Below are 24,742 nucleotides of genomic sequence, written 5' to 3'. Positions count from 1 at the left end.
ATGTTGCCGCTGTCGGTGCTGCCGTTTTTGTCGTAGTAGCAGTAGTGATGGTGGTGTTGGTAACTCCGGTTCGTCTCGCACATTCCGTTGTAGCGGCGGTGGTGGTCGACGTCCCTCTTCACCGTCAGAGTTATCGGCTGGCCACGTGTACCTGGCTGCATCGACGCAGGGGACGCCTTCTCGCCTTCCGTGCTTCTCGGGGATTGCTACCGCCCTGCGGATTAGTCTTTGCACGTCATACATAGGGTGCATATTCTTCTCCATCTTTTCCGTCTTTATGGCGTCCATGACTTCCGGTAACAGTGTTTGCATCAGCCCTCGCCCCTCGTGATATCGAATCTCGAGCAGGTCTTGGATTCGCCTTCCCCTTGTGGTGCTCGACAGCCTCTCCAGCTGCGCGACACTCTGCGCCTCGGCGATCTCCTCGAGCGTGTTGTGTACGCCCAGAGCTAAATACTTCTCGTCCATAGATCTTCGATCCGGCTACTGGCCGATTTTAGTTGATGAAATGGACCATGAGAAGACGGCCTTCATCACGCCTGATGGCTCATACAAGTCCAAATTAATGCCCTTCGGACGATGCAATGCTCCTGCGACATTTGAACGTATGAGGGACTCTCTTGCGCAGGGCTACAAATGGACCACCTGCATTTGTTACCTTGATAAAGTGACTGTTATTTTTTATCCCACGTTCGGCAGCCACTTTACCGGACTGACTGCAATTCTTGCGGTCTTCCGAAAAGCCGATTTTGAACGGAACTCCACGAAGTGTCAATTCGGGCGCCGCGAAACCTCGTTGACGCGTCCGGTGTCCAACCAGATCCGGAAAAAGTTCGCGCCGTACGCAGTTTCCCTGTGCCACGTTTTGCCTCTGACGTGCGCTGCTTCGTCAGCCTGTGTTCTTACTTTCGCGCTTTTCGTCAAAAACATCGCCGACGTTGCTCGGTCTTTGACAGATCTTCTGAAGAAGAACACGTCATTCTCATGGAGCCCGGAGCAGGCTGACGCGTTCGCCGCTCTCATCGGGTTTCTGACCACCCCTTCCATACTTACCCACTTTGATCCATCTGCACCGAACGAAGTACACACTGACGCAAGCGGCTATGGCATCGGCGCTGTTCTTGCCCAACACAAGATGGTACCGAGTGCGTGATAGCTTACGCCAGCCGCCTGCTGTCACCTGCCATGAGAAATTACTCGATCCCCGTGCGGGAGTGCTTGGCTTTAGTTTGGGCTGTCGCCAAGTTCCGGTCATATTTGTACGGCCACACATTTTCGGTCATCAGAGACCATCACGCACTCTGCTGGCTGTCTTCCTTACGGGACCCGACTGGACGGCTTGGTCGCGGGGCTTTGTGGCTCCACGAATTTTTATTTAGTGTCCATTACAAGACTGGACGGCTGCATAAGCACGCTAACTGCCTCTCGCGTCACCCCGTGGATCCTCCCGATCCTGTTGCGCATGATCCGGCGACCTGCGTGATGCCTTGGACTGACATGACCGGCATGCGCACTGAACAACGCGACGCAGCGTTACAGTTGATTATCGCCGGAGTGCAATCTGGCAGCACTGACGGCACGTGCCGCATGTTCGTGCTGCACGGCGCCATCCTCTTCCGCCGCATTATTAACCCTGACGGCCCTGAGTTTCTCCTTGTCCTTCCTCGTCATCTGCGACCCATCGTGCTCGAACAACGTCATGATGCACCGATGGCGGGACACCTTGGCGTTTTGCGTACATACAACCGCGTACGACGCTTGTTCTTCTGAACAGGCCTCTACCGCTCTGTGCGTCGTTATGTCACAACTTGCGAATTGTGTCAGCGCCGGAAGAAACCTCCCCTGGCACCTGTTGGACGAATCCATCCCATTAAAGTTCCCTCTGAACTTTTTTTTTTTCGCGTAGGCCTGCACCTGCTTGGCCGTTTTCTGACAACGACTATAGGGAACAAGTGGATCGCCGTCGCTACTGATTGCGCGACATGCTACGCGATAACAAAGGCATTGCCGACTAGTTGCGCAATTGATGTGGCCGATTTTCTCCTCTACGACGTCATTCTCCGCCACGGTGCACCTCGACAGTTACTTAGAGACCGCGGCCGCTCGACGTCCTCTGTTCTATTGCCACTGAGCACAAGCTGTCCATCGCCTACCACCCATAAACGAACGGTGTTACGGAACGTTTGAACCGAACAATCACAGAGATGGTGTCGATGTACGTCTCCAACAATTACCGCGACTGGGACGCCACGCTGGCTTACAGGACGTTTGCGTAAAACTCGTCCCAACTTGACACCGCAGGATTTTCACCCTTTTATCTCTTGTATACACAATGTGTTGGCGGGCTAGTTGGTGCGAATCCATGAATACTTTGTTTAGCGCAAAATTTGGTTTTTTGGATTCTGTCACGTGAGTGCGCTCTTGGGATCGGATGTTGGTGGCTCCACCGCATGGTGCTCACTGCGCATGTTCCTCTGCTTTGAGCGGTCTATAAAGGAGTGACGCAATAAAATGATGTCAGTTGAGAGTAGCGCCTTGTCCTGTCGACTTTCTTGTGTTTGTCGTTTTGCGCTAAACAAAGTAATCATGGATCTCTTGTATGGTCGCGACCCCACGCTGCCATTTGATATCATCCTTCCTTATGTGTCACGTGTTGGCACTGAGTACGCTCGTGAAGCCATCTATCGTGCTCAGATGGCATGTCAAGTCGCCCGATCTCGGTTATTAGCATCGCAGCATATACAGAAAGAGCGTTACGACCGCTGCCATCGCGATATTAAGTTCGCACCAGGTGCGTGGGCGCTCCTCTGGTCACAATAATGTCGGGTTGCCTCTCCCAGAAGCTTCTCTCTCGTTACACAGGGCCTTATGAAGTCCTACGCCAACTTAACGACGTAAATTAGGAGATTTCACCGCTACACTTTGATGCATCCTCAAGTCAGACGCTTGTTCACGCCGTGGACGTTTCGCGGCTGAAGCCATACTTCCCTCGTAATTGTTCGCCTGCCATGCGCCGACACGGCGCTTCGCCACCCAGGGGTCCTGTTACGGAAGGATGAAAGAGGAAAGAGGAAGAAGATCGGAGACGCTGGCCGCTGCATGTTGTTGGCGGTCAGTCATCTTAACCCCTGTGACTCTTCCTCAAAATATATACCTGCGTATGTTTACAATATATATTGTAAACATACATAGATTTCTACACTCGCAACATCCCCGTAACAATTTTGTCTGTGCCGTTTATTTTTGATGAAGTATTTGTGTGTTTCATGTGTGTTTTACAGCACACATGAATTGGTTTCACATATACATGATAGGTTATAAGTTTAAGCAATAAGCCTTTCGATATATTATCGAGCCCACTGCCAGTCTTTTGTTATTGCCAGCAGTTTTGAAGCTTAGACATTATTTATCAACCTGCGCTAAGGAGCCACGTCATATAAAAGTTTTTCAAGAAAATTGTGTTTCATTTGTAGTTACAGCTTCAACTATTGGATATTCATTTGTCCAATTATATGTAATATTCTTGGAAGCAGCTTAGAAGATGTAGGAGATATGACAGATGTTGTCAAGAATAACTTACCACTTATTACTATTTTGGTAAACATAAAAGCATATAATCAGTGTATTTTGCGAGCACTAACCTGAGGGACTGAAACTTGTGGAACGCGAAAAGCTTTCAGAAGGTAAGTATTATGAAACAAAATGTTTTCACGTGGTAAATGTTTCCGCATTTCGCGTATTCAATATGTAGAAATCTGCAACTTGATTGCCAAATTATACAGAAATTCTGCTTTCTACACAGATTTCACTCTTATACCTGAATCATTGTTTATAATAAAATACTTTTCGCTATCATATTTTCTTATTATTTGTATTATTTCACCTCTCAGTCACTCCTTGGGCCCTTCAAGCTCTTTAACACAACTTTCTTGCCAAGGAAACCACCACCAAACGGGCCATGGAACGGAAAATCATAAGCGCAATGTGGACAGACACGAAGATGTTAGCATAGATTCTGTGCTTCAATTTAAGCTCTATTCATTTTTTTCCTACCAGCCACTGGGCATTTGAAGGTCGAAACCAAAACTAAAATGTTCACGATTGGCCGTACCACATTAATGTTAATGGCAAATTCTTTATAAACCCTTGAACAACTTCATTCCGTAAAGCTGCTGCACTGCTGCTGGTATTCAGCATTCTGTGTTTACGTCGCACTTAAAGAAATGGGCATGTTCGTATTTTAATAGTTCTTCTTAGGTATACATCATGGAGTATTGTAGTAAACGAGCATGTTTTCACCGTGTAATAAAGCTATAATTAGTGCAAACTGCTCCAAATAAACATCACCCAATATTAAGAAGCTTAGTAGTTTTGCGACAATTTCTTGTGACCTAGCAACCACACATTCTTTTTTTTTTCTTGAAGCTGTGTGCTCGCGTTTGTGAAACTTGCCAAGAAATGTGGAATTTTGCACAAACAAGTCGCGAAATTTAAAAATAAAGATGTTTATTGAAAACATACGCCAGATGTTATACTTGGGTGATATGCCCAACCCAGTTGCATATCTCACATTTCGTGTTCTGCCATGCACGCGAACACCTGTTTTCATATGAAAGTCCTGAAAGTTGTTTTCCGACTACATGGTAGAAATATTCGCCCGATGTATTGCCGCTGAAACATAACAATGACATTTGCTGACAAGCCATCAAAACGATATCTTACCGGCGTATTGTTGTGAACATAGAATAGCCATTCCGTTGCATGCACAAGCTAGGCTGAGCAATGCTATAGCCAAGCAAATGATGATACAGTTTCACCGGCGACTATTGTTCTCACGACCGGACATGTACATGACATCGCAATGCGGGTCACTTCGCGTGGTTCTCTAGTAGGCAGTCTACAACCCGAGCGACCAGAAGCAACACAAGTGGTGTAAGGTTCCGCGCTAACGCTAGCTTCAACTCGCAAGACACGCTATCTCGAACTTAGCTTCAATTTTCGTTCTTTGCGATGGGTGCAACCAAAGCTGTGATCTTCGTCGTTCTTGTATTTGCTGTCATGCTAATGTAAGTGGCCCAGCAAATTTTCTTGCATGATTAAGGCACCTGTGTCCTCCGTCCGAACCCCTCCCCCATTTGGCTTTAAAATCGCCTTATATCGGTACAACGTCTTCATCGAAAAAATTTTTTATCCTTTAGCTCAAAATTAGAGGTCTAACTTGATTCCTTTTAAACGACGGATGGCAGCGGAAGATAGATTATGAATAACCGAATAGTGGCGTTTCCTTTAAAATCGTGAACGTTTTTGGCTTATGTGGTTCCTATATCAGAAAGAAAGGCTTACGATCTTAATTGGAACCCCCTAAGAAAAAAAATTAAAACATTTAGGGGATTAAGCCAGACCTTGTATTTTCGCATTTAATGTATATAAAGCTGCATTTCATCTTCACACGCTAACTCCTGATAAAGAAGGGAAGAATATAGACCTCACTTTTCTAGCCGGAAAGGTCACTAGCTTTGCCATCATGTCTAATTGCATTTAAGGTTCCCTATATTTAGCCCCATTAAACGAACTATACTATCGAAATGTCGAGATTCGGAATATCGATTGCATATCAGTGCACCAAACAAAGGGATGAACACAAGCACTCTGTTTTATTTATTTTGCTTGCTATGCTGATATACAAACAAAATACAATACTAACTCACCCAAACCGCCACTTTCTTTAGAGTTCACCAAATGACGTCGCATAATTGTTGCCGCTGCGTGAGTCAGCCCGCTTACGGTCTCCTGAATCAGATCGGAAAGCTGTTGCCTCCTCGCCGACTGCACGAGAGCTTCACATTCACTGGTAACAGTGGCTTACTTCAGACTCCAAAACACACACTTGGTACTACAGCAGAATCCGTATGACCAGAGCTCGAAGGGACAGTACAGTGTGTGTTGCTTATATGAAGTTGAATTTAAGCAAAGGGCACAAAAATCACCAACTGTTTTATTCTAAAAGCGCCTGAGGGAACCGACATTACTGCAGCAAAGAAAGAGCCTTTTTTGCACTTCTTTTATTATTGTAGTTTAATTCTGCTTTAATCTTGCTCAAGTTTGGGTTAATGCGTGATAGGATTCCCCGTAATTCTACGCTGCAGACTCAACTGCACCTCTTGTCGTCTGGTCCGTAACAGTAAGGCACAACTATTCCTTGCATGAGACAACCAGCAGCCCCTTTGCGCTATACGGATTCCTGGGTACTGCAACTACAACTGCAACATTATGTTAGGTGGCTGGAAATGTTAGTGGTAAAATTGACAGCCTCGACACGTGTTCAGCGGCGTGCAGACTCCTTTGAACAGGTGAGTTTCGTGTCGAGATTCGTGAGCACACAAACTCGCAATTTGATGTTCCTAAATTTTAAGTACTGTCTAAAACAGTCCTGACAGTCCAGGGTGGCTGCGATCTCCACAGCACGTGCCTGAGGGTTATGGGGTGGACATGCAATCTTTAAAAAATTCACTGGCGATTACGGTACTCTCTCATGCGAAATTTGAGGACAGCTCTGTAGGTGTTGCTATTTCACGTGTCAATATTTCGTATTATAATTATACAGGTACACGGTTTATATTGTCAAGGGAACGCGGTGAGGCGCGTAGCTGGTACGGACAATCTGTCCGTGCGTCACATTGCAAACAGAGCGAAGTGTGTCGCGACTGCCTGGCTAATCCGGAGGTCGCGAGAGGCCGCACGTGTGTGACGCGTGGACGCGATTCATGTAGCCGCCGCCATAGACAGACCTCCGCTCACGCACCGCTTTGTTTCCACACATACGACGCGCGCTATTTGGCGCCATATCGTAGCCATCGCCTCCGCACAGCCCGTCTTGCGTAGCACTGCGCTTGTCTTCTCACGCTTTCGTTCCACCAAGGACGAGAGCGGCCCTTCTTCGAGGGAAAATCAGGCCACCAATGTGAACGGCGACAACACCCAAGGAAGTGTCACATAAAGCCTTGCTCGTAGCCGCATGCCTTCGCCCCTTGCAGCAGCAGTGATCCCCGTTACAACACGCTCGTACCGTCGAATGATCTCTGGAGCTAACGCCTCGGATGAAGGTAGCCTTCCTCACTTCATGCCACCGTGCCCCCCCCCTCGGAAGTGCAGCTGAGATCGCCCTGGCGGCAGCGGATGCCGGGACCGCCAGCAACTCCGCGCATGCGCAGGCCGCTTGCCCTCCGCTCCTACTCCGTTTTAAGCCTCATGCTTTTGCTGTAGCCTTCTGCTCCACTTTTTGCCTCTCGCACTCTTCTTTTTTACTACAATAGCAAATATGTGTAATCTCCAAGCTCATTTCTTTCGTCGGCGTTACGTTCCCTATAAAGTCCAAACACGAGAACATCGTCACTGCGCGCCGTACAAGGGAGTGAAAGATTGCGAGGATCAGAGTACAATCGCGGCTCAATCTTGCACGCGTGCGTGAGAGGAAGACGGGGCGGAAGCGCACCGTGATATGAAGGGTGTGGCCTATGTACAAGCCGCGGATTATAGGGAACGGAGAGGGATGGTCGTCAGAGCGGTAGACGTGTACGGAGAATCGCTAGCGAGCGCAACCATGAAAACAGACCACCCGAAGTTGCGGTGAAATCAGCAATAGCAGTAGCGGTGGCCTCAACCGAAGCAAGAATTGTCATAAGCTATTCAAAAATACTAGTTCATAATTTCGCAATAGGACGCATCTCGCCAGAGGCACTCAAAATTCTAAATAATAACAGCGGCCATCATCGCGGGACGATCAAAATTATTTGGGTGCCCGCGCACTCCTTTCTCCCCGGCAACGAGGCGGCTAAAACGTAGCTTGACGATTTACTCGCCGAGCAAGTGAACCAGCCTAGCCGGGAACGAGAGGAGACCGCATGGTTAGCTACAAAGAAATTACCGATTACCATCGGTTGGGAAGGGCCCGGTACCCACCAGCTCATCCAGAGCTAACCAAGAAACAGGCAGTAATGCCTCTTGCCAACAATCTTGTATCCTAACCCGGTGGACTGCAGAAGAGTCTATCCAGGGTAATATAATGATGAATCTAAATTATGTAAGGGTACGTAGCGTGGATCTGCCAGATATTCTATGAGCGTGTTCGAAGGCGGCTCCTTTCGAGGGCCGCAAAATTCAAAACCGGTACCAGTGGGAGACCCTGCTGCCCAGCTCAGACCATCGAGACCAAAGGCGGCTTGCACGAACATTAATTACCGAAAGTAATAACAAATTTAAGAATGCGTTGTAGTGCGGACTAGGCGTTGTCTATGGAGCATTTAAGAACGCGTTCTCAAATTCGTTATTATTTTCGTTATTAAGTGTTCGTGCAAGCCACCTTAGGTCTGGGCCGACTAGCTAGCCGAGAGAGAGAGGGAGACAAAGAGGAGGAAAGACAGGGAGGCTAGCCAGTGTAAGTACCGGCTGGCTACCCTGTGCTGGGGAAAGGGGTGAAGGGAATAAAAGGAGAAAGAAGAAGAAGAGGAGAAAAAAAATTAAGGAAATTCACGCAGTACCGCGATACTACGCGATACAACACTCACAGGCGATCGCACAATTCGCATGTCCTTAAAAACTTCAGCAAAGCCAACTAGCTAACCGAAGAAGCCGCTGAGGCCCAGGGGACCTCGGCCGTCTGCTAGGCGGAGGGAGGCTGCGTCCGCCCTCGTAACCACTGGCATCAATAAAAGTTGACTATCTCTGTCTCTCTACATATTTGTTCAAACGACAATTCTAAGTGACTTACGCCGCCAGTCTGCGGGCTGCCAGATGTCAGGTGTGCGCTGCACATTGTTAAAACATTCACTGACCCACTCTGTTTTCAAAAAGAGCACTAAAGTGGTAACGTAAATCAGGTTAACACTGGTAAAGCAAATTTAGAACTCTTGTTCTCTTCATGTGGCGTGATAATGTTGATAATGACAATGTTTCACTAACAAAAGTTCCAATAAATGAAGGTGACCTACCACAACTCGCGTAAGCAGCTGCTGAGCTCATCCATTCTCTTTGCAGTAAGAAGAGTTACACTGCCAAAGGCGGCAGTGACGGGTGGCCTACATGTGACGGACAATGGGTAAGCTTCCATGCAATATGATGCGTGGCGTAGCAAAGGCAAAAAGCTTGACCTAATAGCCGCTTGATGTATCCAAAGATAGTACAATAGATCGGCACCTTAAATGAAAAATCCGCAATTCTGGGACCTCAGCTAGCCTGAAGTACCTGTCATGAAATGTTTGCACCCGGTCTCTGTGCTTCCCATTTGTGATCGCTATTTCCGGCACAGCTTTTATAGCGTAGTTGAGCGATTCTCTCCCTTTTACATACAGTGCGGCTCTTTGCAAGAATAATTTAGCACAAAGTCCTCTTCCCTTTTCTGTAACCTCACCGCATTACCATCATTAGAGATTGCATCTTCGGCCGCTTTTTGTGCCGTATTGTACTATGCCTAGTTGTGCATGTCATAACAAAACTTCTTTGTTCTTGCCGTCTTGTGCTTCATTACTTTGTCAAAACCATTAGAGGACAGGTATTATTCTGGAACACTCCAAAACGCATTCCATGGGTCGAGGAACACTACTTCTACTTCCATCACTTGCTCCTTCTGAAACGTTATTCTCTATTTGCTTATATATACATTGACACGTGTACTTGTCTTCATCGGGCGACACGTTTCACCGCCTAACAAATGTTATCGCACAGCGCAGGACGCGCTTGCATGTGTGGGAAATTTCTGGAATGTTATCGATTGTTCTATCCACTGTCTGTGACCGAACCTTGTGTAATCTGATCGCATTTGTGTGCAACGCGAATAATGTAGAACTTTGTGGAAAACGCGCGGGTCCCAGCAATTAGTCTTGAACATTCGACGATTGATGTATAAAAGCCGACGCGCTTAACCCGTTTATCAGATTTTCGACGATCGCCGACTGTGTTCGCCGCTGTCGCCGTTCTTTGAGTGTAGCCTGTTTTTGAGGGCACAAGTTCACCCAATAAAACGCTAGTTTCGTCTTTCTCAGTTGGGCTGCTTTCTTCACAGTCACCACCATACATTATATATATATATATATATATATATATATATATATATATATATATATATATATATATATATATATATATATATATTTATATATATATATATAGGAAGCCGACGGCTTATCCTGTGTTTAATAAAGGTCGCGCCTCTAGGTTTCCTTACGCCTAGATCATATGTGTTTGTGCGTGTGTGCGTGCGTTTTAACCAGTGTAGGTGGTTAAAATCTTGGCATAACCCGCCTTTCCTTACAGGAATCCACAACCACACCAAACCCACAGGGCGATAGGTTACCGGTCGACGGCGAATGTTGTAGTGTGCGTTTGATCTGTTCTGCGATGCTAAAGTGCATAGCGAGCAATAAGATATGCATCTGTGAGAAGACAGAGGGTCTCGGCGACAGTGGAATTTTCTCGACTAAAGAAAGGGAGAACAGCGTCGATCGTATACCGACGTACACGCGCGTAAAGCATGTCCGTGCTTGGCGGTGCTGAACGCGTACGTGATAAAATGCAATAGGCCATCCCGCGCCTTCTGGTCGAATGAAACGTACATAGATATCACGTTTATAATTGATCAGTTGGTGCACTCCGTAAGCTCATTCGTTTGTAGATGGCATGGTGTCATGCGACGCAAGTGCTATTCACACAAACGAAGCAGCTCCACTACGAGATCCGCTGTGGGTTATCTTTCACTCTCATTGATGATCACGTGAGGTGGACCATGTTGGAGGATGACATTTTGCAGCAGGAACATTGGAACATCAATGGCAATGGCGTAGGGCACGGCCGGCGTCGCGCAGTAGCGTGTTAGGTAGTCGACTGGAACAATTATCCAACGATTGCCGTTGGCTGATTTTGAAAAAGGGTCCAAGAAGTTAATGCCCACTTGTTATAAAGGCGTGCTTGAAAGTGGTAGCGGCTGCAGGAGACCAGCTGGAGCAGTAGATGGACGTTTGTGGCACTGACTCTGCAAGAATCTGGCCATATACGTGTCAACAGACTGTTGCATTCCAGGCCAATAAAAGCGTTCCTTAATCCGGAAGACCTTTCCCCGCCACACCTACATGGCCAGGCGTAGTGTAGACGTGCATAAACTCGGAATCACTGCTATGCGAAGGTTCTCCGTCACCACTAGGAAAAAACGTGAGCTATTGCTAGAATATTTCTTATAAAAGATCCCATCATGTGCTCAAAAATGGTGTCCTGTCGTAGAGGCGGTGGTAGTGTTGAACACGGTTATTAATTTGATGTCCTTTGTTTGTTGGGCTTTGAACCTGCTCAAATCTACAAAATTCGGCCACAGAGAAGCCGCAAGGTGATCAAAGTCGTCGGCGTCACATTCCGTAGGGCTAAGTGGCATACGCGACGAGCAGTTCGCGTAAGCGTGTTGTCGACCGCTGTTATAAGAGACGGGTAAGCTGTATTCCTGTATGCCGAGCGCCCAGCACCCAAAGCGGCCACAGGGGTCGTGAAGGTTTATAAGCCAGCACAGTGAGTGGTCGTCGGTGACAAATGTCAAGGTAGGTGGAGCGCCCAGCACTCAAAGCGGCCACAAGGGTCGCGAAGGTTTATAAGCTAATACAATGAGTGGTGGTCGGAGACAACTGTCAGGGTAGGCGGAGCGCATAGCGCCCAAAACGGCCACAAGGGTCGTGAAGGTTTATAAGCCAACACAGTGAGTGGTGGTCGGTGACATCGGTGACAACTGTCAAGGTAGGCGGAGCGCCCAGCGCCCAATGTAGCCACAAGGGTCGTGAAGGTTTAAAGGCCGACACAATTAGTGGTGGTCGGTAACAACTGTCAAGGTAGGCGGAGGGCCCAGCGGCCACAAGGTTCGCGAAGGTTTATAAGCCAACACAATGAGTGGTAGTCGGTGACACCTGTCAAGATAGGCGGAGCGCGCAGCGTCCAAAGCGACCACAAGGGTCGTGAAGGTTTAATGGCCCACACAATGAGTGGTAGTCAGAGAAAACTGTCAAGGTAGGCGGAGCGTCCAGCGGCCACAAGGGTCGCGAAGGTTTATAAGCCAACACAATGAGTGGTAGTCGCTTACAACTGTCAAGGGAGGCGGAGCGCTAGCGCCCATAGTGGCCACAAGGGTCGTGAAGGTTTATAAGCCAACACAATGAGTGGTGGTCGGCGACAACTGTCAAGGGTCATTGTACAGGTAAGAACCAAACCACTGAACTACATATATTACCGCGAGTCATTCTTGTTCTATGACAGTGTAGTTCTGCTCGGACTTACTTAATGAGCGACTGGCACATGTGATCAAGTGTACGTGGTCACGGTATCATTGAACTAGGACGGCATCAATACCTCTACCACTCGCATCCACATGGACTTCCATTGGAACCGAAGGAATGAAGTGCTGAAGAGCAGGTCGCGACTTTCAGCAGAAACCTCAACTGACGAAGGGTCGCAGTGCAAAGTCCACTCAAAGGGGATGTCTTTTCATAGCAGGCATGTGAGTGGATACGTGACGTCGGCAAATTTAGGAATAAAGTGGCGGAAATTGGAACAAAGTCCCCCGAAATACGGAGCTCCTTGACAGAGCGGGGTGCACAAAACACTTCAACGGCTCCTATATTCTGGGGATCAGGGCGGATGCCGTCCTTATCGACGAGGTGCCCAAGCACAAGGATTCGGTGGTCTCCGAAGTGGCATTTTTTGAGTTTAACACTAAGCCAGAGTTTGTGATCTAGATCAGGACAATGTCCATACGCGAGTTGTGTTCCCTGAAGGTGTGGCCAAAGGTGATGACATCGTCGAGGTAGCACATAGAGATTGTCCATTTCACGCCGCGCAGAAGAGTGTTCATAAATTCCTCGAAAGTTTCCGGAGCATTGCACAGTCCAATGGCATCACGCTAAATTCGAAGACCCCGTTACAGGTTACAACGGCAGTGTTTTCCTTGTCCTCAGGTTGCATCGGGATCTGCCAGTATCCGGATTGTAAGTCTACTGAGGAAAAGTAAGAGGAGAAAAGAAGGCAGCCTATTCCGTCATCAATACGTGGGAGTTGATGCGCGTCCCTTTTTGCTAGAGAGAGAGTAAACTTTATAGGAAAAGCATATGAGCATAGGTAGCTCTGTAGTGGGTGATCCCCTCAGTCTAGGAGCCCAGCAGCCTTGGCTGCCCTTCTCGCTCGGTTGACCAGGTTGAGCTGTTGCGTCAAGTCTGAGCTGGACAGCGCTGCCTCCCATTGCCGTGTGGTTGGGTGTGTGCGTGTGGGCTGTGGTGCGCTTGCGCAAGCCCATATCATGTGGTAAAGCGCTGCGCATTGATCGCAGTGCGGGAATTTGTAGCAATACATCGCAGGGTGCATAGCGTGGTAGAGACTTAATTGATGATATGTATTTATTTGTAGTTTTCGCTGTTTGTAGCTGGGGCACGCTTCGGCCTCCACGGCGCCAACCCACGGGCCACCCTGCTTCCAGCTTTGATCCCCCCATTACCAGTTGGGTGCCCTGGAGATCCTGCCCCACCTGCTTTATTATGACCTCAGTAGCTCTCCTGAGGCCTCTCTGCCGGTTACATGTGCCCTCCTGCTTGTAAAACAACCAGTCTATCTTCGCGATGAAAATAGGGGCCCGCGACTTATACAACGCCAGTCAGAACCTTGCCCCTTCAAACACAGCGATCACCAAATCGGTCGTCCGTGCCCACTGCCTCCCCGCACGGGCAGCCAGCGGCATAGCGTAAACGAACTCGACTGCACTCTGCAAAGCCGGCATGTCTAGGAGACAAACGCATACAACACGCGCCAAGAAACCTCCTCCGTAGTGCCTAGGCAGAGTCAAATATTGAAGGAACAAAGGCCCCCAGATTTTCTCTCTCACACCCGCGCTTACTCGCGTCTGCGCAAAAACGTCGAGCATCGCGAGAAACGCCACGCCCCGCTGTACCTACTAGCAATTGTAAAAATGCGCCCCTTAGATGTCGTCGATGGCGGGAACACACGACAGTGGACAGTGTCTGCGTGAAGGCGCCTCGAGACTCCGTATATTTACTATTCCCAATTCCAAGGTTCTAATTTATCAAGACACATTTTACTTTGCATGCCCAAATTAGGTCCGTAATTTGTGTGCTTCGTAATTGCGTGCTCCATAAAACTCGCTTATAACGCTCCGGAGCGATTACATACGTAATTTACTGCAACTACTGTATCAATCGCTTCTCGGCCTTTTGGCTAAGATCAAAGTGTATCAACCCACCGTCGCTGAATTTTTCGATGCACACCGCCAATACTGGCTCCTAGTTGCGCGAAATATATTCCAAGTTACTTCTGTAGTTCACCGAGGACACCGGAAGCGCATGAAACCGGCGGTTAGGTAATTATAAACAAAATTCATAATCAATTCGACAACCTTAATGTTTCCCCACACACGCCCGCCTAACTGGCTTCTATTCCCACCGAATATGAATTTGATGCAAACGCAATTCTATCAGGACATTTAAAAACATAGCGAATACCGACTTTCTAAGCCTTTCGAGGGCTTCACAATAGGAATTTCCTGATGCTACTCTTAGTCCTCACACACACCATCGCAAGCGCATACTCCACATTGTAGCCCACATTTTCACTGCATATAATCGAAGTGGGTGTTATAGTTGGCAGAGAGTTGTTGTCTAACTTCTACGCCATTCGCAAAACACCCTCGTAATGATCCAAAGTGCTTATATACGCAACGTGTTGCAAATGAAGTAATTAGGCCACACAAATGAAATTTCGCATCCACATCCCCCGTAATCATCCATTTATGTTCACTAAATATGAACAAGGTATTTGGTTTAGTCCACCGAGGAAGCCGCGGAGACCGGCAACAAACGTCGTATAACGCATGCAATGAGGCAGACAACAATTAAGTAATTATTCACCGAATTCGTACTTCATGCAGAAACGTTAAACTTTCTCTGCACATCACTTCTAACATGGTCCTTAGTTCAACTAAATATGAACTCAGTGACCCTGGGACTTTGATAAACATTTCCCATAACGATCGTATATCTTACTAGTACAGTTGCTTAAGGAATTTGTTCCAAAACGTATAAGTACGCTCTAATTCACACTCTTAAAATTTGGCCATGCATCATACAATAAAATACATATTCTTTCCCTTAAAATCGCAGTACAATACGAACACTTTAGTAGTATGTAGACTCCCTTCCGGATATTAGGCAAACTAAGTTTGTGAAATACGCGTGTAAAACTGGAGAACTGGTATAGGTAATTCCCTTCTACGGTTCTAATTATCATGCACAGTTCATACTTACTGTACCGTTCATCCATTTCACCCTACGAATATTGAACTGCTGTGATCTTGCGTCCTCCCGCGGCAGTAGGGAAAGTTTGTATGTGTTTCATATAACACCTAAAAACAGCAGGAAACATTCGATTAACAACTTTTATTTTGCCTCACTTTAACCCCCGCACATGAAAATGTACCCATATGGCATGCCCCCAGTATCATGTAAATATAGAAAAGGTGAATGAAGTAGTTCCTTCAATATAGCGTGAAACACGCATATAATGTTTCTGAGCGCGTCTAGTCGCAGTAATATCTTCGCTGCAAGAATACCTACACAGGAATTTTCTAGGCAACTGGTACACTGGTTCCGCAGAGCAGCTTTTCTGAGCTATAGAAAGACTCTTTGCACTGAAGGTATCCATTTTTTTTATATTAACCCATTCATTCTCATACTGAGGGTATGCGAAATATCTTTCAAGTCAAGATCGTTTAAATTACAGCTTCTGTATAAAAAGCAGCAAGGAGCATTGGACAAACAGTCGTCTAGACAAGCCTAAAACGACTTTTGTAATTCGTTCTGCATACTGCATTTTGCTTTTCAGATCCATAACGAAGCGAAACTTTATTTGAGAACATTCCACAGGAGGCGTTTTAGATAAAACGTTAAGAAAATATACCGCAGCGCTGATGCAGGCCTCTAGCAGAATCGAACAGAATAGAAGCAGGGAGCCCAATCTCTGTCTCAGAAGGTGTCAGTCTTCAGTTTCGACTCAGTCTTGACGAATTGTTTTTTTAGGGTGTCGCTAAAGCTAGACCAGGAAATACCGAAATTATTCCTAACTTTTGCTGCAAACTCACCAGATTTGTCACTATAACTGTCCAGTCAACATTTTCTGCTGTTATGCGCTGTGTAACATAACATATTTCTTGTGACGTAACACGGCCTGCAACCCATTTTCCCAAAGCATTTATTTATTTATTTATTTATTTATTTATTTATTTATTTATTTATTTATTTATTTATTTATTTATTTACATCATACTGTAGGCCGTGTTTCTCAAGCAGGAGGGGCAAAGTAACAAAAAAAATGCGCGTACAAAAGGCAGAATTGCAAAATTATGAAAATGAAGAAATGAAACAATATAGCACGAAACAGCAATGTTAGTTAGGAAACACTAATAATATGAGTTTGAATTGATTCAGGGGAGTTCAGTTGATGGAAAAGGATGAGGTTCCATTCTTGTATAGTTCGAGGAAAGAATGAAAATTTAAAGAGGTTTGTCCTGGCAACGTAAGGGAAGAGAGTTATATTGTCTACTTTCATTGTCCCTTTCCTATATTAGTTTGAACGTTTGAATTTCAGTGACAACTAGTTATCCCCATGGTTTTTCATGGCTTCATTGCATTATGGCTTTATATATATGGGCGTGATTAACAGAAATCGAGCCCCTCTGTTTGCCTTCTTCCCTTATATATATATAATGCCTACGAAAGGCTTCGTGATGCTGTGGGTTCTCAATTTCGACACGCACACGCAGAACGAACAGCATTGTTACCTGGCATGGCGTTCAAGGATTCTACGGTACATAACCTGTTTGATTGCAGTATAACTACACGTGGAACTAAATGTTTAGTCTGATGTACATTCATTATTTTGCACGAAAGTATGGATTTTAGTATACGGTCTTCAAAAGACAGACTGATACCTACGCAGGTAACCTCTACGTGAGACCGTGCCACCTGTAGTCGCCCACTGGATCCGTCGCGAACAGCGTCCCTGCTCAGCCGGGCACGGACACGTTCAGCCCATTTTCTCCGCAGGACAAATCATACAAAGCATGGGTGTAGTAGATTTTAGGGTACGCGTTTTGAGCCCGTATAAGCTCCATTTCCACCACACGCACCAACGCAGATTACTTTTTGTTGTTGTTGTCTCCTGTCAGGAAGAGTCCAGCATTCTTGTGAACTTACGAACACGTACGTTCCGAAGCCCATTCCCTAGACGGTAGTTGGCATTTCCAATTACACGATGCCGCCGTGTTGTTCGTGCTCTGTAGCTGCGTTGACTACGGCATAATTTCCCTCCTGGCCTCTTCGCAACCGACACTCTCCTTTTTCAACAGCTTCACCTTACACGGAAGGTAAAAATTATGCTGATCCAACGCACATCTTGGAATCCGTGTGAAGCGAAGCTTTCGCGAAGCGGGTTCTCAAATGCTATAAATTTGCCCCATTTCCTTCCTGCGTCTTTGACCTAAAAGATACAGGCGTGCCCACATGCGCTTGCACTCGCCCACCAGTGCGACGCAATGCGACACACGTGACGATCATCTTACAGAGCGGGTTGGCGGCGGCACGATGGAATTATGCGCGCGACTGGGGCGCAGGCAGCCAGTAAAACGTTTCTATGTCTTGCCCGTGTATCCTGCTTGACCAGTTTGACCTCTTTTATTTGTGTTTATAATTACCCGATCATATGCGTATTTATTGTGTGTGTTTTTTTTTATGTCTGGGCTATTTGGCAATACAGCAGCAGCACCCAGCAGCTAAGGTTAAAAAAGCTCGGGACGGGTCGCAAAGAAATGACCCGGAAAAAAAGAGGGCCTTGAACTTACTCCTGCTTTCCGGCTACGTGCCTTCGTCTTCAAGGAACAGTGCTATGTGCGACAAGCAGAAAGAGAGGAAAGCGTAATATTCGTACGCGCAATTTTAGCCACGGTCTAGAAACGAAGGTGAATGAGGAACCTTCACTCAATCGCTGATAAAGCCATACCCATGCTAAGCAACTTTTTGCTTGCCGTCATTTACTCTCCTCTGCATGCGAATCATTCTTGCAGTGTACGTTCGACTACAACGGCCACAGTTCCTGCCCACCTAACTGTCGCTGCATCGTCAATGAAACCAAGGGGAACGTGCGCTCAGGATTTTGCTGGACATGATAAGGCAGGTCTCGCTGGTTTTTGTGAAAGAGCAACACAAAGCGAGTTGTTCTTAGTGCAACAAAATAAAACATGGAAATCTTGTTTGATGACAATGTACGAGTGCCACTTTCCGTATGTATGGCGGTGGCAATAACCGTTACCTCACCCGATGGTTCTTGTCTAGAGCGAGATAACGAAATATCACGCTGTGTATAGAACCACATAATATAATATTTCCTCCCTATAAAGTGTATTTTGCAGAGTGGGAAGCAATAATAATTATGTAGAGGTAATAAAATGATATAAAATTTCACTGCCTAGGGAGACGGTAGACATCACATTATTGTTACCTCAGAAGCATAGCAATTGAACTCAATAGTTTTGTGCACGTGTTCTTTGAGCTGATGACCATGGGCGCTATAACGTAAAGCTATACCAAACTTTTCTCTTCCAATTCTGCAATAACCCCACCGCGATTGGTCAAAATCTTTTTTGGAGCACCCCCACTTCGCCTGTCTGTCAGGTGACGTCATGAAAACCGCGATAGCACACCGTATGATGTGACGTGCACACACTAATTGTGTATTACTGGACTGAGCAAAAGAAAAATAGTTATTTCTGATTCCACGCCTTTTCGTCATTAGACCTCGCCTATTGGTCAAATGATTTAGGGCTGCAACCACTTCACCAAGCTGTCACGCGACTTCACAAAACCGCGAGAAGTCACCGCGTCAAAGTGGCGTGTACGCGTTAAACATGCATTGTATGCCGAACAAAACTGATTTTTTTTTTCTGAATAGCCGCAGGCGGCCCCGTTCCGAAACAAATAAAAGATGGTCGCCGCCTTTTGCTCTGGCACTGGCTACTCGCAGCTGCGGGGGGCATGGGTTTATTTGCGTACAGAAAAGCTTTTTGCGTACCCGTGTAGTGTTTTCGAGCCACTTCCGCAAGTTTACGACCTCACTGTGCCAATTAGTTTTTGTTGACGATCTGTTTTAGCAGCATCCTTAACCTGCCGTTGTACGCCTCTGCGATTTCCGGCCAAGCTAAGGAAGGGAAAGTGGGCCAATCGCAGACGCTGGCAGCACCCTCTTCATCTGGTTATCGATATTCTGTGCACTGGCTCGATCCCATCTAATTCCTCTCTACTTGAGCGTGCTCCTCGCCTCTTGTCAGCCAATTAAATAAGACAAGCTGCTCAGGGTAGGCAATGTTATTCGCTTTTAAAGCAAACAGAAATAACCTGCTTTAAATGAGGATAGCGTTCGATTGGTCTCTTTAGACAACCCTACGGGTCACCGCCCGATGCTTGCGTCGGCGGTTACCCAAAGTTGACGTCCGGAGATCGGAATAAAAACATATTGGAATAGTTTTACGTTATAAGGCCCCATGTGTGTAATAACGGCCTCGCCTTTTAAAGAAGCGTTTGAGGCATTTTACTTAACCACAGCCAGTGAGTTGCCCAACTGTGTCGACAATACCAAAAATTACTTATCGTGAAGCGGAAGTCTTCCCTGTTGGGCATTAACAGCGTTCATGCGCTGTTGCTGCCCAACAGCGTAACGTTTTGACAACAGCTGTTACTTCTTATTTCGCTTGAAACGTTACAGAAGTAAACGCGTGGTGCTAGACTACTGCCGCAAAAAGGCAGTCGGAACACTATAGCTAAATTACCGTTGTTTAATGCCTGAATAAGGAAACAAATACATGCTCCAGCATGCAATAATTAGGCAATTATTAGCGTCATTGGGAGTACAATTCGAAGTTTATTCAAGGCTTGTACTAGATGGCCACGCATATGCATAGGAGCACGAAAAGGTCCCAAAGAATAAGCTGGGAGAGAGCTGAAGATTATTAGTGCATGCAACGAAGCGATCAGCCCTGCAAGCAGTGTATTTAGGAGCATGTAGATAGAAAAATCCTACACAGAAACACAAGAAAAGTGGCAGGCGAAACAACAGCGCCGCCTCAACAAACACGTCTTGAAGAAGTAATATAAGTGTTGCTTTGCCCTGTTGAGGACGCAACGTATTAGTGTACGGCTTTTGTTACACATGTGCCACACTTACTGGCGGCAAGCATGCTGCACGTGTAGGTGGTGCATTAAGTGCTCGCATGTGCCGTTAAGGAGGTCGACTTAAAAGCGCCACACGTGTACTTCACACTGCGGCTCATTATGTCTTGCAAGGAGTCTGACCGTTCCGAACTTAATGCATTACCAAGGTTTTTGCAGCAGGTGTCCACCGTCACGTGTTAAAGTAGTGCAGCATGCTACTGAACGTTTCTCTCTTGGCATGAATAAATGCATGGCTAAATCAGAATAATTGGTGAATTCTCTTATGCTGGCGATAGTCATCGAGAATGAGAGCACAGAACACGCAGCGGGGCTTGTTTGCTTGAGGTGTTGCTGTGCCCCATTGCTCATAACCGTCGAGAAGGTTAACCTTGTCGTTACCTCAGACGGTTCATCACATCGTGGCAGAAGTGTTGAACTGTAATTGAATTATAATCATGTACGTGCCAAAACCACAATCGGAATATGAGGCACGCTGAAGTGACAGGCCCAGGATTAACGTTACCTCCCTTGTTACACCAGTGTTTTGCGTTTCGCCCCTGTCAAGATGTGACTGCCGCAGCCAGGATCAAATCCGTTACCTCGAACAATGATTTAGCCGCAAAACTACCGCAGTGGGCACAGAAGTGTTGATTCGATGTGCGACCGCTTTGGTAGTGTCACCTTGACGCTTCGGTGCTTTAATGCGGCTTTGTTGCTGCACGCCCTGCGGCAATTGTGCGCTTAAGTTTGCACGGTCTTTAATATTTAGGAATAGCAGAAACGCATTCTGCCGTACCTTGAACTTAAGTTTATACAGTTGGTCCGCAACCAAAGACGTGTTTAGAGCAGCACTTCCTTGTCTTTCTACGCCGCCTTTCTCTTCCCGCCATGTTTTGGAGCTACAAGCGAAAAGGCTGTCATTCATTCGTTTGGTGACTGCCGTTGGTTGTTCCCATTCTCTGCTTCCTCTGCCGACCTCCTTTCTACCACTCTAGCTACCTCTCTTCTGGACAGTTGCATGTTAGTACAAAACCAAGCGTTGCATTTTCTGCATAGCTTTTGCGTGGGGTCGCGTTACAGCGTTAATAGGGAGCTCCAGAGTGCATTGTGACGACGTGGTTGAAAAGTACAAGGGAGTTTCTTGCATCGCCTTTCCTCTCTGTAATGCTCATTCTCTCTACATGAACGCTCTATACCATACCCCTACGTGGAGTACCAGACAACAACGACGACGACGGCAGCAGCGGCAGCAGACGGCGGCGGCGGCGGCGGCGGCGGCGGCGGCAGCAGCAGCAGCATCGACGCAAGATGTAAACGAAGCACCACTTTAACATTAAATGTACAAATAAAACTTAGGTGTATGGCATTCGCCATGAAGATCCTGGAACCACGTATAGAGAACTCGTAGCTCTAAATAAAATTCTCGAATGGTTATAAGAGCTGAAAACTGCAATATTTCCGACGGAAACGACGCACTATGGTACGTGAGACACTTAAATATTAATAACATGGGATCGGACCGATAGAAAGTGTAGTCCAGGCTCAATCAGATTCAACAAGAGAGAAGCTTGAGAGAGAAAAAATTACCATAGAAAATTTTTACTCGATAGAAGCAGGAGTAAAGGTCCTCAATAACACTGTGCAGGACCCGATGCAGCCGCAACACAGCTAATCAAACAGCTCAATCCAACAATCAAGGTACTGCGGAATAATGCCTAGGAGCAAATCAGCAAAACGAAGTGTATGGCATGAAAGCAAGATAATCCTCGTCTATGAGGGAAGTGTTTAGACAGACAGCGTGCGCTGTCTCGTGGTTTTATGGCAGCCAGTGCCCTTCTCTAACGTTATCAAATGTCGCCTGTGCTTGTCTAACATCGGCAACAGCTTCACTGTACATCCTGTTTCATAGGGTGCAATCGAGGCTGATTTCATTCTTTTTAAAAAAAAGAAATGGCCCTAAGGGCTATGTAAAGGCCCGCTGTAAGTAGGAGGAAAAAGAGAAAGTCAGTGAGGGCAAATGACGATCAATGTTCGTGTCGTGTGCGAAGACTCAAAAGAATTAAAAACGGCGTGGCGCGGGCTTGACTGTTGTTCTTCAGTCTTTGAAATTCTGAATGCACTAAGCTTTTCTGCAGAATATTTCCCTAGCCTGGACACCAAATACATGTTCTTACAGTGCGACCGAGTGCCTGTGTGGCTGGCAAACAAATGATTTCATCATCCGCTTCACCGCCTGCGTCTGCAGCAAAGGTAATGTTTAGTGATAGGTTTCCGCTACTGTAGTACTTATTCTGCCGCCACATACTCTCTAATTTATCCATCTAACACCAATCCAGAACCAGAGCTCCTTCTATGCTGTTCTTCTTGTTCTAATTATCGCTTAAAATATTTTAATACTGTCAGGTATAACTTTTCCCGTCCGTGTCTATGACGTATTTACTCATTTGTTTAAAAAGCCGACGAATGTGCTTGCGTCCCCGTTCAGCGCCTATATCTCTTATTATTAAGGACCTTGGCGGATTTTCATCAGCACCTTCCAAATTGAAGTTTCTGTTCTACGCAGGATGACGCAATCGACTGTTTTCTTCGTTTACAAAATGCATTAGGACTTCGTCCTTTCAAAAGACTATCGACAGCGCTATGGAAAGCACGAGGAAGGCGAGATATGGAAATTTAACAGAAATAGCAAAACGAGAGCAAAGTAAAAGCGGACGCTAACATTTCGATACCTGGACTTGTCCTTTTCAAGGCCTTGAAGGTGACAAGTCCTCTTGTCCAAACGTTGACTCCCGTTCTTACTTTGTTCTCATTTTGCTCATCGTATTCAAAGCGCTGCAGTTAGAACACGCAAGAACAAAGCACGCACCTTCTTTTTTTTATAATCTTCGCAGTTTTTATTCTTACAAAGAAACTACAAAAACTGTAAAGATGGTATAGAAACAACCTCATTGGGCGTCCCTGAGCGCGTTACAACTTTTCAAATAGTACTTATACTGTAAAACAAGTTTTTGAAGTTTTACATAAGTATACGTATTACATCAGAGAGTGTGAATATCGTATGCAGTTAAGGAAGCGTGCTAATACCGTCGGTCGTACTGTGGACTCTTAACAAACCATGTCGTTGTCCTTAGACATCCACAGTGACGTTATAGAACAATATATATCTATCTACTAGAAAAATTCATACCACTTCTTTTTTTCTCTTTTACAGATCAGACGTCAAGTAATCTTCAGGGCATGAACTTGAAGCCTAAATATGAGTGAGAATAATTCCACGGCTGAAAAAGCAATAAAGACACGATAGAAGTCTTCATTCGCTCTTCGCCTTGTTCTCATATCCTTATTCAGCATCATGCTCCTCTCAACATGAGTCCTCGTAGTAAGAGGAACCTTTTATTGTTATTTCCAACTATCACGATGATAGCCTTCTCATGATTGACGCTGAATTCAGGGGCCGAATTCAGGGGCCGAATTCACCAAGCTTCTCGTTCATAAATGCATTTTGCCTTTGTTATGTCCGCCATGAGGATTGGGTGGAGTTCTCTCTTGCAAATACTTCTAGCGTAAGAGATTTTCGTGCAAACGGGCCCAGTATTTCACTCGAAGCAAAGCGACGGCATGACAATGACGACGGGTGCCGACGTCGCATTATTAGAGAATGAATCGGCAGATGCGCAAGCAAAGTTTGCGCCTACCGATAACAAATTCCTGATAAGCGTGATGGATGCTGACGTCGCATCTTAGGCAATGAGTCAGCAGACACGGAAGCAAAGCTAACGCAGAAAAAAGGACGAAGAAGAGTAAAAAGCGCTAAAATAGCAATGGTGCACTGGCTCTGGGCACCAACTTTTTCCTGTGTCTTATTTCTCTGTTTGCTGCGCACATAAGTCAGGCTCGTCTGTAAATAACCATCAATTGGAAGTTAGCGCCCTTTTCTCTGTCCTTTTTCCTGCATTCGTTCACTACGCTGTACAGCCGTCTGAAACAGACATCGCGGAATAGTTTTGTCAATTAAATTCATGCCCTCGTACAACATTGAGAACACCCTAATTCATAAATTCTGTGAACTCTTTCATCATAAGGCTTTCATAAATATTTAATAAATTTTTCATAAATCTGTGAACTTTTTCATCAGTCTTTCATCGCAAATTAAATCAACCATTTTCACTGGGCAAACTGAAGAACGGACTTGGATCGTGTCTTCAGGAAACAGCAGCAGGACCTAACAAGGTTGGTTATGCTCTTTTGGGAAACCTTAGTCCAGTGAGCGCAAATATCTTATTCAACATACCTTATCACCACTGTACAACAGAATCGCTTCTCAGGTCTTAGAAAACTGTACATGCGGTTCCTGTGCTTAAACCTGAAAAGTGTGCGCTATCTCTGAATTCATTTCGACCTGTGTAATCTCACGGTGGAAACTAATGGAGTAGATGAAATATGCGAGAATACAGTGG

At 46.1% G+C, this 24,742-nt stretch overlaps 2 long non-coding RNA genes across 2 annotated transcripts in view; one reads left to right on the top strand and one right to left on the bottom strand.

The window, feature by feature from the left end:
- Positions 1–4,799: 4,799 nt before the first annotated feature.
- LOC135897374 (uncharacterized) lies at positions 4,800–23,511 on the top strand. Its single transcript, XR_010563029.2, has 5 exons — positions 4,800–5,066; positions 9,034–9,094; positions 18,146–21,765; positions 22,462–22,535; positions 23,497–23,511. It is a non-coding gene; the product is annotated as an uncharacterized lncRNA (long non-coding RNA).
- The window catches only part of LOC135897375 (uncharacterized), a 72,123-nt gene continuing 57,556 nt past the window's right edge, over positions 10,176–24,742 (bottom strand). Inside the window, exon 3 of the long non-coding RNA XR_010563030.1 lies at positions 10,176–15,430. This is a non-coding gene — a long non-coding RNA (uncharacterized lncRNA). The remainder of the gene's footprint in view (positions 15,431–24,742) is intronic.

This window comes from Dermacentor albipictus, chromosome 2 (assembly GCF_038994185.2).
Source record: "Dermacentor albipictus isolate Rhodes 1998 colony chromosome 2, USDA_Dalb.pri_finalv2, whole genome shotgun sequence".
Classification (NCBI taxonomy): domain Eukaryota; kingdom Metazoa; phylum Arthropoda; class Arachnida; order Ixodida; family Ixodidae; genus Dermacentor; species Dermacentor albipictus.
The sequence above is the reverse complement of the archived record's forward strand: the minus strand, read 5'-3'. Positions and strand labels throughout refer to the sequence as shown.